General features: G+C 40.0%; 1 protein-coding gene across 2 annotated transcripts in view; it reads right to left on the reverse strand.

The window, feature by feature from the left end:
• SLC39A10 (solute carrier family 39 member 10) overlaps positions 1 to 13,190 on the reverse strand; it is a 59,871-nt gene that overhangs the window by 30,783 nt on the left and 15,898 nt on the right. The window contains exon 1 of one of the 2 annotated variants that reach the window (XM_082056319.1): positions 7,927 to 8,197. The exons of the other annotated variant lie outside the window; for it this stretch is intronic. The gene's annotated coding sequence lies outside the window, so the exon portion shown is untranslated. Of the gene's footprint in view, positions 1 to 7,926; positions 8,198 to 13,190 lie in introns of those variants that run through there. 2 annotated transcript variants of the gene reach the window in all.

The raw sequence follows: 13,190 nt of genomic DNA on the forward strand, positions 1-13,190 counted from the left end.
AACAGTATGGGAGTTTAATCCCAAGAACAAACCTTTGATTCCAGTTAACCACAGTTTAAGATACGTAAACATTTATGTGCTGGCAAAAGAGTCTGAGGCTTTACTTTTCTTATTTCTAGATGCACAACATTTTCTTGTGAATCTTCTGATCTTCTTCATAGTCATTTAAGTTGTTATGATATCTAGTCACTAGAATAACATGCTGTCTCCTAGCAAGCCAGCTCGTTGCCAGGTTACGAAGTTGAAATACTTTAATACTGAGACCAGTATTTGGCATCCACATCTAGCTAATGCCATACCACAGTCCCCAGTCAGAGAAGTCTTCAGTGTAGGGGGAAATCTCATAACCTGATGCCTGAATAAAAAAGGTTGATATACCTTTTTTTTAGAAATTTGGCAGGGCTAACAATGTATCTTTGGCCAGCATCCTCAAAGCAAAGCACAATAAGCAAAACCACTAAACAATATTTTCCTGTCTGATAAGCTAAGTTCACTATTTATAAATTTCTGATTAAACTACATGTACTTTGTAGTATTCAGCTTTAACTTCTGTAATGTAAATATTACATTTTAAAAGTACATTACTGGTAACAGGACTGCAAGGTAGAAATGTAAAGGATCACACTTTGCTCATTGTCAAGAAAAGTAAAACCAAAGCAAACCGTAACTGTGTGTACAGAATAGACAACAGCAGAGCACATGAGGTATCGTTTCAGTATTTCACTGCGATTCAATCACTGCTTGGAACTACTGCACGACATATTTGGTAAGATATAGGCAAAAATTCAGAAATTTATTTTTCCATAGTTAAAACACTTTCATTTTATTTGAAGAACGATGTACTCCTTTCAATATTTCCGTTAGAGAATATTTTGTTTATAAAATGTAATCAATCCTTCCCCTTTCATGTCCACATTCTGAATTCATTGTTAGCAATTAAGCTACGGTAAAAGAAAAAATTCCAGTAAATTAATTTAATTGTAGCAACTCTCAGAACTTTCCCTTAAGTGACAATTTACATTTTTCAATTTTATTACTATTTTAAGAACTCAACAACAGTACACTGTCTTATTCCAATATACCATTCCAATTTGTCCATAGTCTAAACAACACACATACACAAAAAAAAAAAAAAAAACCAAACCAAACAAACAAAAATCCATACATTTTAAGGGGTTCTTGGCTTAAACTATACCACAATTAAACGATGAGAGGTGTTCTTATCATCAAAGCCTAAAAAGTACCATAATAATTCACTCTTTCATTAGACAAATGCAGCCACTTAGCACTGACAAACAGCAGTTTCTGTGGGGAGTACTAGACTTACTAAGGTCTTCAAAGACAGTGAAAGTATTTTTACATCATCTAGCATAACTGTTTACTGTAATTAATTTGAACCACAAAGGTTGATACAAAGAAGACAGGAGCAATAATAATTTGCTATATTTGCTGCCTTCTTATTAAAGCATCTCACCCTAATCTATTAAGAGTCAGCATAAAACACTCACTTCTCTCCGTACTATTGTACATATATTGTTAGCTAAAGCCAGCATGAGAATTTTTACCCAAAGCCAGTAAAAATTAAGTTCTGCTGGGACTCTGTACGTTACTCTGCAAGATACAGATGCATAAATTTACACTGCATGCTTTACAAAACTCAATCTCTTAACTGTTGTACAAAAAAAAATAACTGTGTAAAAAATAAGTTTTAGCATAGGAGGGAATTTAGGCTGTTTTTCTTCCATAACATGACAATTAAATAAAAGTCTAGGATATCCTACAAGCATTAAGAAATTATCTATTTACAATAAAAAAACTAAATGTTGAAAATATCCTGCTGCAGCTACTATATATATGACACTGAATATACGGTACAAGTCTTGAGGGCAACTGGACAAATCAAGCACCGCTAATGTAATACAATGCCTCTGCTAGACAACGGCCTCAATATGCAGTTCAGAACAGGAATGATGGAAAGTCTATCCTTTTTATGTATCATATCAAACATCAAATAAATAGGACTATTTTATTTTTAGCATAAAAATGTAGCAGTGCAAGGCTACCACCTTATTTGGACTGTAGCCAAGCAGCATATTTCTTACGTTTTAATGTAAGCCAGTACAATTTAGAATTGCACTTCTAGGCTGAGATATTGTCCTTTAGGCAGACATTCAGGTCAGGAATAAATAAAATGCTCTATGTTATGCAAACAAAACTAGCTAATAAATATGGCCTAAATGATATGCTTTGCATTTCATGGAGTAAGAGTACTTCTCAAGGCAGTGGAGCCCTGACAAAAAAAAAGGTCTTTCTTTACAGGACTGGAGTACAGAAATTGCCCAGAGCCTTGAGAAGTAATACAATCATCAGTTAAACCATGGAGTATGATATTCCATTTGACGGTAAAGAAGGTCTTCTGTCCTGCTGTGTGTATGATATGAATGAAGTAGTGCCTACAGTGGCAAAATAAGTCTTAGTCAGATGCATACCTGCTCACTATTCCCCCTTATAGGAAATACTTGGTTGTGCTAATCAGTTATTTTGCAAGGTGAGTTAAATTCAACTTTCAACTGTACAAATGACATACAGTTACTACCGTGAACCTTAGAACCAGTCATCCTGGAATACAGTGCTACTCGGTCCTACTTAAATTGCAAATCAATATTAACAGAGATATAAATATTAACACAAAAAATCCATGTCAAGATTCACATTGAGTGACACCTTTTTGATGATATTTACTTGGACATTACATATATCTTTCTTTTGTTTTGCTTTGATACTCCAACCTAAGTATGGCTGCACGCTACCATCAGCAATTAGCTTGGTTAAAAGAGGAACTATTTATAGAGCTCCAATCACCAATCAATTATCATTTATGCTTCAGAATTAAAGGTATTCTTTTTCTGCATTAATAATCATCACACTGCAGTTAATAAAAATGCTGCTGTAATAAAAATGCAGAAAGATCCGTTTATGAATGTAGTACAAGTCAGGTAATCTTGAGATATCTTATCTTTATATATAAACTGTACAACAGCACCTACCTGCAATTCACATTTTATTATAGTGGCATTTGTTAGAAGCTGTGACTCGAAACTATTTCTGAAGTGTTTACAACCTACGTGTAGAAACACTGCACAAAGTCTCTGTGGAGGAGTTTGTAATTTTATGCAAATCCCGCAATCTTGCATATAAAACTTCCTTTGCATGTTCTTAATCTGAAGAGCATTTTATCTCACATATGCATTTTGTCTTACAAAAAGACTAACCACAGGAATACTTTTACAGGACTTCATTTGATTAATGACTTTCAGACATGATCATAGTTGTTCATTAACTTCCAGTATTATGTGTGTCTCTTTGTCACTTAAGCGCTAACTCGAATGCTTACAGAATACAATTTTCTATACCTCTTAGAGCTCTCTAGTTTGTGAACTGTTAAGTCCTCTCTAATTAATATTCCCCATTTTGTACGTATTTGGTACTTTAATATTGAGATTATATGACTGTCAACACGGAAGAAGAGGAGGAGGTTTCCATAGCGAACTTCATCATAAGACTACAGATATATTCCTCACAAGTGAAAACAAGATTTCTCTTAGGACTGCTCTTCAAAGAAAACCAAAACCAACCAATCAAAAACCAAAACCAAAAAAAATGCATAAACAAACAAACCTGGGGTTTAATTTTATTAAATTTCACTGCCAAAAATTTCTGATAAGCAAACTGATCCACAGATTGCTACGTTTATTTTTCCAATTATCAAGATCTCTTCAGGAATATTTCTTACTCTGTTCATGTTCACAGAGCAGCACTAACAGAGCAACATACCTACATTCAGGCTCTCCAATAGACAATGCAGTTATAAATGCTGCAATAGGTCCACCTGTTTTAGCAGCAGTCTAATTTTGCATTAGCAAAACCAGCAGATTTTCTTCACTCTCAACCTACTGCTTTGGAACACAGCCAAGCTATAGCAAAAGTGATGGCCAGATGAGAATGAAGCTCCTGGGTCATCAAAAGCTGAGGGAGAACAGATAACAGCTCAGTCATTCCTCCTCTGCAGCAACACACAAAGAAGTCAGAAAATGCAAAGAGAGAAGATGAGGCAGCACAATGTGATACCCAGACGACCAGAACACTTCCTACACAGAATTTCAATATCCCTTTTTCTCATAAGCTTTTGAGACTGACATCAGGAAACCACCATCTTCCCAGTCTTTCATGCTGGCCTCCAGCTTTTTGGGTATTAAAACCTGTACAGGGTTGGATTATCACAAGAGGCAAACAAATAAGTGACTTCAATTATTTTTTTAACTTCTTTACTCAGATTTTTATGGCATCAAAAAAACAAGAGAAATTGCACTGATGCCATAGCACGTGTTACTTCAGACCTTTGTCAGCAAGCTAAAATTACTAGTTCTCGTTTAAGATTACTTCAGTAGCCCACCCCCAAAGATGAATACTTTTCATATGATAAAACTGTTTAAAATAATTGCTCCCTAAATTAAGTTGGACTCCCACAGGAAAACAGGAAGTTATATTGATTTTCTTCACCTTAGGAGAACAGAAATTGCTTCCCGCAAGGCATAAATTCTGAATACTCACAGAACTCTCCCTGCACCTAAAGCTCAATTCTGTGAAGAGCATAGCTACACAAAGAACAGAACTATGATTAAGCTTTCCTTCTTTTAAACTTCTGTGTGTTAAGAAAAGAGTCAGGATATGTTCGGTTGACAATCTGGAAAACATGCTCTAAAATAACATACTATAATAGCAAATGTTCTGACAGTTGATAGCCAAACTGTAAAGAAAATGCTTTTCTTGCTTTTCTTGTTCTGATATAATTTTAATTGTTCACACATGCAGTTACACCTGCCTAACCCCAATGCCGTAAAGTAGTTTGTAAAGATGCCACAATCTCTCCACTAAGTTTCACCACAGTCAAGGACTGAATCTTAACTTAAAGGAAAACTTTCATGCTTAACTTTAAGTAGCTTGTGTAATTTTAATTCGGTAATTTCATCTGATGAAAACACATAACTGTTTCCAAATCCAGACTGATCTATCACTGATTTATCAAGTGCCTATCATAGGTTCAAAATAAACTTCCACTTCTGTAAAAACTGTGACAGAAACAGGAATAACAGCCATTACAATAGGTATAATCATGATCAAACGATGTTAAAACTGGACAGCCAAAGCAAAAAGTCCAAACGTACTTCCTCTAGGTCTATATATACCCAAACTTGAAGTCCATGTTATCTTGGCACTACTTAAGAGTTTCTTCCTACTTGAATCAGCCACTGCTTTGCAGAAAATGTAGTATGAATAAAAGTATCTTATTTACAGTTGCTTGACTGACTTAGTGAAGACCACGAAGGAAATTTATGCCAGGCTAGCTATGTTAATTTTTCCATGTGTATACATTTATCTTCTCTGTGTAAATCAAACTATGCAAAAGGTACATACCTTACTAAGGTTTCCTACTGAATATTCAAAAGGAATAATTTGTTTATTAACATATAAGGCCTAAGTACATATGCATTCAATACACTCCTGCTGGCTTTTCACAACATAACTCCAGAAAATGGATAGTTACAATTTTACAAAAATCTTAGTTTAAGACTGCTAATTAAAAAGTAGTTCCACGCACTGTAATAGATGAAAGTCAGCAGCAGGATCTGTGCTTTTTCAGGTAAATTTAACTTTCTGGAACATGCTTGAATTACCCTGATGATCCAATTTCACTAGACTTTTTTTTGTCATGGGAGAAACAAACATGAAGACATCTAAACCTGTGAGCTTATTCTCACCATTTTAAACCACAACTTTTTCTATAATTGCACATTTTATGACTGTTTGGATACACACTCCGAATTTTCTACCTGGCTTTTATTTAAGCCAACATGGAAAGCATGAAGACCTACACAAAACCAAGGAATGCTAATTAAAACAAACCTCACTGTTTTGAATGTATTTTTTTAATGTAAACAGAATCTTCTTTCATGTTGCCTATTCCAGATGGGCAATTGTGTACAATTCTTCTATATCCACTTTCTGAAGACACTAGGGTACATTCCCATATGGAACTTACACCACTAATCTCATAACACAATTGATTTGCAGTACATATACAGGCCCCATATTTTATTTATTTTTTTTTAGAAATAGATTGCATAGCTGCATTCTTTTCCCCTCTAAAGCACGCAACTGTTGCAAGCAGTTTAAAAAGAAATCCTGCAGTACAATACCACCAATTCTATTTTAAGTTGGTTTAGAACAAAAATCTAGTAACCATGTAGTCATCTAATTCTTGCTTTGGAGCTTAGTATGCCTCACCAGTCCACACAGAGTACCTATACCCTACACATCAAACAGAAAGCACATTCTGCAGCAAAGGAAAATCCGTGTTTTAAAACCTAATAGGATACCTGTTATGTATAGAAATAGTATTCTATTTTTATGTAATTGTACCAGTTACTACTACCCAAAGGGACACTGTAACACACCAGTTGAACATCCCCCAGGAACTGCTTTAGTTAACTAGATGGCAATTGCTTCCATATTTCTGAACGCTAACCAGGCCTTTCCAGTGTGCCTTTCTCAATGCTGTACCATGCCTCATGTATCACAGGTTCCCTCAGTGTTATGGTACAACATCCTACCTTAATTAAAAAAAAAAAAAAAAAGAGGTGATTGTTACTTAAAGTCGTAAAATGTTTAAAGTGATAGAAACCAGAATTATTTCTAACTCTGGCAACTCTTGCCCAGAAGAAAGGGTTCAAGAGCTAGTGGGTAAGAAAATTTTCACAGAATGGCGATCAAAAAACACAAAGATAACTAATTTTCAAGAGTAGTTTTATTTCAAAGTTTCAACGTTGTGTTTCCAAACGGTGCAGCATAAGCAGCAGAAATAGTTGAGAATAGTAAACTAATTCCTTTCACTCACAATTCCTGTGCATGGTATGCTACAAACACTGACGAACTCTCCTGATCCCCTCTTGCCTTTGCTCAGGATTGTGTGCGGGTTACAGCCCGAGCGCAATTCTGCAGTTGTTAACGCTAGCTGGGATCATTAAGCCAAGCAAGATTTAATCGCGTGGCTCGTTCATCATCCGTGATCACCATATTGCCCCGAACAAATACGGCACAATACCATTCCTTCAGAGACCGTGACCCTCTCCCTGCAGCACCCAGCGGGAAGGGGCAGAGAGCACCTTCCACCCATACCGAGGACCTCAACGTGTCTCGCCAGGGCACCCCCACCCCGCCCTCAGCACAGGAAGGGTGCGGGAGGAGGGCTACGTGCCCCGGGGAACGCCGGAGGCCTCCCGGCCCGACCCCTGCCTGCAGTAGCCCTGCCGCCCGCGAGCTCAGCGGGACCCCGCGGCGCCCCTCGCCGCACCCTGCCACCCCCCCAAAATCCCTTTTCTCTCTCCGCCCCGAATGGCGAGGGGCAGTTACAGCCCCACGGACACACGCCAGGCCCCTCGCTGCGGGCGGGGGAGCGAGCAGCATTTACCTGCCGCATGGTCGGCTCAGGAAGAGGAAGAGCGGGGTCTGGGGGATGCGCCAGCGCCGCGCCTCGTGCTCCGCCGCCTCAGCGAGGGGGAGGCTGCGCACGGCCCCCAGCCCCCCACCCCCTCTCGGCCTCTCTCGCCCACCCGCGCAGCCCCAGGCCCGCCTGGCGGGTCTCGCCGCCGCCAACGTGATGAAGCGGCCGCGCAGCCGTGTCCCACTCATGCCGCTCCGCATCCCGGGTAGGTGGTGTCCGTTACTGCCGATCGCCACCGACTCCTTCGCCTCCTCCGTAACCCCCCCGCCCCATCCCGCCGCCAGCCTAGGGCCAGCCGCCACCCGCACCGCAGCGCCGGCCGGTTGTGGGGGAGGGAATGTAAACAAATGGGGTTTTATAGCTACCTCACTCGAGTGCCGTGTGCATCTCCCTCTCCGCTCGGTACCAAACCGCCGCGGCGCCTCCTCCTCCTCCTGCAGCTGCCGCCGCCGATACGCTATTCACCAACCACGGCTACGCCAGGCCCCGGCGCGCTCCCCGTGCTCACCCGTACGCACCATGCGGATCGGACTACACGGGCGGCCCCGCGGCCCGCTTTGCCCAATGCGGAGCCATTTTCTCCCGTGCACCCCCCGCCGCCTCACTTCCCTCTCCCCTGCTCCGGCGAGGACTACGAAAATGGCGTAGAGCCTGTCTGCCCCCCCCTCCCGCCCCTTCCTCCCTGCGGTGGCTTGCTACTGTCACTCAAGCGGTCGCGGCTGGGAGGAACGGGCCGTATCCCCGCGGCAGGCGGGTTCTGCGCACTGCCGGCCGTGCCGCCTGCGCTTCGGCGGCTGCGGCGGGAGCTCGCACCCAGCGCTGCCTGGGCCGCCACCCCGGCGGAGGACAGCCGGCCGCTTAGCGGGGAGCCGGGCCCGGCCTGCGTGCCTGCCGGTGCCGTGGGGAGAAAGGGCCTTTGGGGAGTAGGAGACTTATCTCATGGACAGAGCTCGGCTTTCGTACCGAGGTGCCTTTCTGAGAGCCAGATGCGTATTTAAACCCCATTTATGTAACTCTAGAAAATCCCGCCAGGCTTTCACGTGAAATGAAAGCAAAACCTGTTCATCTAGATGACAAATGACCCTCCTTTTTGAGGTGGAGCCCCTCATCACTGCACGTTTGATTCCTACACAACACCAACAGAACAAAACATAATGCTGTATGTAAATTAAAACTTTTAGAGCAACATTGAGGATCAGTAGACGTAAGATCTACAGTTCATAAGAGTCATTCACATCGAACACTATTTTAAAATAAAACAGCTTATTTTGTAATGGCTATTTACAGAAAGTGCAGTTGTAGGAACACTTTAAGTTTTAGGCCATTTCATTTTTCTGAGAAATTTGCATACAATTTTCACCACATTTTCCTCCAGAAATAGCTGATGTTTCCATAGCAGGCTTCAATCTACAAGCAAACCTCCTCATTATTTACTAAGGAGGTGCAGATTTTTCTTTTAGACTCTGTATTACTGAATTGAACTAATTCACCTAATCCTTTTTAAACTTGTCCCTTTGGTTAAACCAGACGATTCACACCAGCACTGTCCTAAGTCTGGCCTGGCAGAGCCAGGATCCAGTCCTATCCATAGTCCTATCTCAATCCAAGCCTTACCATAATCACCTGCCCCAATACCCTCCCAAAGTCATTGTGTGAATTTTTGCTTGGTGCCACATCCCAAGAAAACAAAACCAGTTTAAAATACTAAAAATGTAAAGAATTAATAGTATTTGTTTAGAAACCGAAAGAACGTTGATATCTGTAAAACTCCAAAAACTGTATAAGCATCAAACTGAAGTCACAGTGCAAAAGAAAACCAGAGCAAACTTTTCTAGATAAGATGGATTTTCATTATAAAGCAGATAACGTAAAAACCTGATAAAGACACACAGAGCTCTTAAACAGTTCTGGACCTAAGGCCACATCAGCTTTGTGTGTTATGCTACACTAATCTTTTGGCATGTGATGCTGAATCTTCACTGAACTTTTCCAATTACTTTTTGCTTCCCCCTCCTCTCAGTCATTTTCATGTCCCAGTGACAGACTTTCTAATTTCAACTCTCCTCCAACACTTTTTTCTCTCTTCAGTATTTATTTTGAGGGGAAAACTATAACATCTCTGTTCCCTCCTTCATTTTTTTTTTCCAAAATCAAACACTAGAATACAAACCACACTAGTCCAAAAATTTGGCAGCCCCTGCTAAGGTCAATTTTTAGGGACTGTTGAAGTGATTATGAGGTCTTATACCCAGCTTGCACCAGATCATTCATATATTGATTTGAAAGATTTCTGCCTCAAAGTGGGTCCTTTATCTCTCAGAATTTTATACTGCAAATAAAATACAGATCTGATTCTGACATTGGTCATTAGACACCTACCACAATACCCTCTGGTGATCACAAGGATTGACTGATTTATGTTCCTTTTTAGCCTAGAAAGAAATTCACTGAGTGCAAAGAATGTAAAAAATGTAAAGTTTTGTATCTTCTTCCTTCAAAGTTTATTCTGAGTGAATTGTACACGGAAATAAAATAGAGCATATGGGGTTTCTTAGCTTTTCTGAGTAAAATTCAAATAATGTGAATATCTCATTAAAATAAAAAATAACTCCAGAAAGAACATTACAATTGATGAATTGAAATGAATAGGTTTAATACAGAAAGGTCCTTTAAAATTTCAGGACTGATCGATTTTGCACTAGTTTTACTGTGTTTAGAAAATTTAGGGAGGTGGGTGAGGAAGCTTTTCTGAAAGCAACTTTGCCCTATTGTGGAGGTACTGATGCTATATAGCTACTTTCCAGAGATTCACCCAAACAAGCTATACCAATTAAAAAAAAAAAAATTTAGCACTTCTCTACACAGCCGCAACACTCTGTAACATGTATCTGTGTATTTTAAAGCCAGAAGGGCCCATTAGTAGGCCTGCCAGCACTGTGAGATGGAGTACCCTTTCCTGTTAGGAAATGAGACTCTCATTTGTATTTTGGGTTAAGCTATAACCTTTCAGATTAGTCTGGTGGTGGTTTGCTACATTGAGAAATTTGTTTGTCTCTAGAATATTTTCTCTATAGTTTTATGTTGTATTTTGCAGTTCTGTTACTTCTCCATAGTTTTAACTGTATGTTTTAGTTCAACTGCTTGCACATCAATACTTAAAAGAAAGTACAGGTTTCTGCACCCCAGCTTCAGAAACCCAGAACAAAAACAATTAAATCTGGCATTGCTATGAAAAACATGCAGCTGAGAGGTCTGCTTCCCTGCAAAGCACGTGGAACAACTTTCTGTGCTGCAGGGAAGCTGGTACAATAGGGTGCTGACAGCTTCAGATAACACAAATGCACACAACAAATGCAGATTGACTCTTCAAGCTTCAAACAGAACCATATGTTACTATACTTTTAGAACGGAACTGTCTGGTTTGGGGTTTTTTGCGGTGTTTTTTTTTGTTTGTTTGTTTATTTTTTTCCTTCTCCTCTCACAGGGCACTTACTTGCTGAGGAACACGGCACAGGACGCTCTTGTACGCTGGGCTGCAGGAAGGAAATATATCCTATCAATTAATATAGCAGGGTGGGGGGTATAATGCTGCAAAAGCAGATTATGGCTTCTCACAGGTCTTGTCTCAAGATGGGGTCCTGCCTAGAGGCACATATCCTGCTCCAGAACAGAGCTAGGACCTCTTTCCAGCACTCTGTGGACCTGAAGCATTTGGTCAGCAGACCCTAGTTTAGGTCAGCAGACACAGTTTAGGTCAGCTAAGCTGTGTCAGCACAGAAGACAATTAAAGAAAGAACCAGGATCTGATGTTGTGCTTCAGATGTGAGATGCAGCACTAAAGAGCAGATGTGTGAGATGGGACAGCATTTGGCAGATCTCATATGCTGATTTCTCTTCCTGTCCTCCATTTTAACCACCCAATTGCATGTGAGGGATAGAAGGCTGACATACATACATATACACAAAAGCAGTTTGTTAAGAAGGTTTTTCCTCACTGTTCATTTACCTCCTAAAGCACAAGACTCTGGCAAATTCAACTTGTTTGAAGAACCCAACTTAATTCTCTTACTTTTGAAATACTGATGTCTCAAGAAAAAGACAAGATAATGGCTTGAAACATCAACTTCCTCCTTCATTTGAAATCACTTTGTCCAAAGATTTAATCAAAATTTAGGGCAGTCTGAATGCCAATATAGCTGAGTTTGTGGTGTATATGTTACATGTATATTTCTGTTCCTGTTCTTCAAAACATTTTCCTAGATTCTGTCCTTGCCTTTTATTCATTCTGAGAGCCTGAGTCAAAGTCAGAAATGCCATTTCTTATTTGACAATGGCCAACAATTATTATTCATTTTGCTAAAGAGATGCATGGAGTTAGCAAGTGGCAGAATTAACCTTGAGGAGGCAGCGAATGGCTTACAGGGCACAGCTATTGGCAATGATGACTTGCCAAGCAGAGAGGTTTTGCCAAATTCCTCAGGAGTGAGAGCCCTTTGCTACAGGAGGCTTTGCTCAGAAGCGAACTAACAAGAGCTGCTGAAGTGAAATATCAGGGAATCGTACAGAAGACATTTTTTTTCCTGATTATGTCATTTTCTGATCTGGATCTCAAAATATGACCTGTTGACACTTGTCTCTTCTGCTTTGAATTTACCGATGTACTTACTATTAATATACAATTCTATATGTACTTGTACTCTCACTATTGGGTAGTGGGATACATACTCAGGCTGTACAAGAGGGCACTGAGAGTGGCTGCTGAAGCAGCTAAAACTCTGCTTATGGCAAGAACAAAAGTGAAGGTGTTTAAGCCTCAGGGTGAGCTTAAGTATCTCTCAAGTGGTGATCTGGTGACTAAAGCTCATGGTAGGCATGATGTCCCCTGGGGGCTTCCACTGCTGCAGGTTTACTTGGCTTCTTTCCAGTGAATTTAACACCCAATTTTATTTAACTCCAGGGCCACATATAAAACCAGTACTTTTAGTAGAGACTAAATTTTTTTTTTCCACATTCCTGCTAAACTGGGTGATCTTGTTTAAGCCTTTGCTTGGCAAATTTGTTTAGTTAGCTCTGATTGGTTTCGACGGTATAAATTCCAATGGTAATTCAAAGTAGATCTGGCTAGTTCTGTACCACTAGAAAGTATAATTTGAAAGTTTCATTACTCATGAGATGGGACAAAAAGGGAAATCCATCTGAGCTTGTTTTGGTTTGTTTTTAAAACCATTCTTACCCTTCTTCTCTTACAACAGCATGTACATACTGCCATGTTGAGACAGCATATAAACGGTTATGGGCATATGTGTAGGTTTTGAAGCAAAACTATTGATGTCAATGACACAGTCTGCGTAATTTTAAGTATAGCATCAGTGTAAATACTGACAGGAAATTAGTTTAAACAGAGGGCCATGTTTGTTTGTTTGGTCTCTTATTAACATGACAAAACTTTATGCAGGTTTTAAAGATTTTTGTTTTACGAGTTGGTCTCTGGGGAAGGGCTAGGGGATTTGATTTTGTTTTTAAACACAAGCTGACATTTTTATTGAAAAAAATTAAAACCTTTTTCATTTGCTCTAGACTTAAGGTTCCATAAACATCAAAAGACATAAGCAAAAGGGCGTGGTGCTGC

This window comes from Streptopelia decaocto (assembly GCF_964273445.1).
Source record: "Streptopelia decaocto genome assembly, chromosome: 6".
Taxonomy (NCBI): domain Eukaryota; kingdom Metazoa; phylum Chordata; class Aves; order Columbiformes; family Columbidae; genus Streptopelia; species Streptopelia decaocto.